Raw genomic sequence first — 2,680 nt, 5'->3', positions numbered from 1 at the left:
ATGGCAATTGATTTTTTTTGGGAGGGGGGTTACCAGGGATTGAACTCAGAACCTTGCACTTGCCAGGCAAATGCTTGTTATACTGAGCTATCTCCCCAGCCCATGGCAATTGAGAGTAGGTGTGGTGGTGTGCGCCTATAATCGCAGTTCTTGGGAGGCCGTAAACAGGTGGATCATTACGAGTCCGATCTAGTGGTGAGACCCTGAACACCCTGTAGAAGCTTCCCTAAAAAAATACAAAAATAAAAAGATAAAAAAGAAAGAAAAGAACGACAAGGTCTCACTTTGTAGATCAAGGAGGCCTTGAATTCCTGTGGATCCTCCTGCCTCAGCTACCGCAATGCTGGGATTACATGCTGTGCTATCACACCCAATTTTACCTTCATTTTCACACTTGATAGACTGGCAAGGGATAAAATATTACATTGACAGAGAAGACTTTTTATCAGTCTCACTGTTGTTTTATAGGAATCCCCACCCCAACTCTGATAGCTGTGCTACACTGTTTGTTTCAGTCCATTTTCTGTCACTATAGCTGAATATCACCAAGGCTGGATAATTTGTAAATATACTTATTTCTTACAGTTCTGATGGCTTGAAAATACATGTCTGTGAAAGAACGCCAGGTAAGGGGCTTCTTGCTGCTTCTGACTGTCCACAGTGTCCTGAAGCAGCACAAGATGTCACATGGGAAGGGGCCCGATCCAAAAGACAGCCAAGCTGGCTTTTGTAACAGACCTCTCAAAGCAAACTATTAGCCCATTAGTGTAGTCATTTGTTCAAGAGGGCAGAGCCCTCATTACTTAGTCACCTTTTAAAGGTTTCACTGCATATTTAAGAACTAAATTTCAGCCCAAGTTGGGCTTGATGGCACATATTTATAATCCTATTGCTTTGGGAGGCTGAGTCAGGAAAAACCCAAATTTGACCTCAGCCTGAGCAGCATAGTCTCTTGGCGAGTGCAAGGTCCTGAGTTTGAACCCTGGAAACAAAAGCCAAAGTTTAAAATTAAAAAAAAAAAAAAAGCACTGGAGATTCATGTTAGTGTAACGGCTGAGTTCAATCCCAGGCACCAAAAAAGTTACTTGTTTTACCTTGAGGTTTTTTTTTTTTTTTTCCAGAACCAGGGATTGAACTCAAGCTCTTGTGCTTGCCAAGGAAGCGCTTACTCCACTGAGCCATCTCCCCAGCCCCTTTACCCTGAGTTTTGATACAGACCTTCAAACTATAGCAGTGTATGCATGTTAATACTAAACACTTCTGGATGTGGTGGCACATTCCTGTAATCAATCCTAGAACTTGGGAGGCTGTAATAGGAGAAGCATCATAAGTCCAAGGGCAGGCTGAACTACATAGCAAGACCTTGTCTCAAACAACAAAGTCTTCTAAAAGCTTACTTTTAAAATTCGACTTATGTCTTTTATTGTTTGGTTTTTGGCAGAACCAGGGATTAAACTCAGGCCCTTGCGCTTTCCAAGGAAGCGCTTATTCTACTGAGCCATCTCCTCGGCGCCATGTCTTTTTTTTGGCTTACGTCTTTTGATAGTACTTAAGAATTCTTAGCTGGGCACAGTGGTACACACCTATAATTCCAGCAGTCAGAAGGCTGAGGCAGGAGGATCATTGAGAGTTCCAGGCCAGCCTGAGCCAGTGAGCTCAAGGTCAGGCTAAATTACATAGTGAGTTCAATCCCCAGTTACACACACACACACACACACACACACACACACACACAAATTACATAGCGAGACAGCCTCTTCAGTGCTGGGATTACAGGTGTGCACCACCATGCTTGGTTTTGGTGACCAGCTTGGCATGGGGCTGGTACAGTATGTGGTATCAAACTTAGGTCCTTGAGCTTGCCAGGCAGGTGCTTAGACTGCCAAGCTATCTCCCCAGCCCAAGCAAAGAATTATTTTCTATTGTATTTCAAACATTGCTTTGTCATCATTCTCTTTCTTTCTTTCCTTCTTTCTTTCCTTCTTTCTTTCTTTCTTTCTTTCTTTCTTTCTTTCTTTCTTTCTTTCTTTCTTTCTTTCTTTCTTTCTTTTTTTCTTTCTTTCTTTCGGCAGAACCAGGGATTGAACTGAAGCCCTGTGCTTGCCAGGGAAGCACTTATTCCACTGAGCCATCTCCCCGGCACCATTTGTTTTCTTCTAGAATTCTCCTTCTACGTTGAGTTTCACAATGTAGTCTCCCTCTTTTAACTACACACACACACACACACACACACACACACACACACACACGCAGAGATATCCTTCTACCATTGTGCTTATAATTCCAGGTAAATTAATCTATTCCTTTCTTAGCACTTTTTACTAAATTTTATTTTTGCTTATTTTTATTGTTTCTCTTAGTTCCAAGCACATCAGACAAGCTTCTTTATGTGCCTTTGAAGAGGTTTTTTTTCTCTTTCTCCCTGCGCTTTCTCTAAGAATAAGCCCCAAAACTGGGTACATTGGTTCATACCTCTAATCCCAGTACTCTGGGAGGCCAAGACAGATGAATCATATGTTCAAGTCCAGTCTGTGCAACTTAGTGAGACTGTCTCAAAATTAAAATACACAAAAAAGCCAAATATGTAGCTCATTTCAAAGACCCATGATTCATGATATCATTCCTAACATAGATTAATTAGCTAGTTAAATTCTTTCTTTCTTTCTTTCTTTCTTTCTTT

The sequence above is a fragment of the Octodon degus genome, unplaced genomic scaffold (assembly GCF_000260255.1).
Source record: "Octodon degus isolate 3935 unplaced genomic scaffold, OctDeg1.0 scaffold00019, whole genome shotgun sequence".
Lineage (NCBI taxonomy): Eukaryota > Metazoa > Chordata > Mammalia > Rodentia > Octodontidae > Octodon > Octodon degus.
This window is presented reverse-complemented; position numbering follows the sequence as displayed.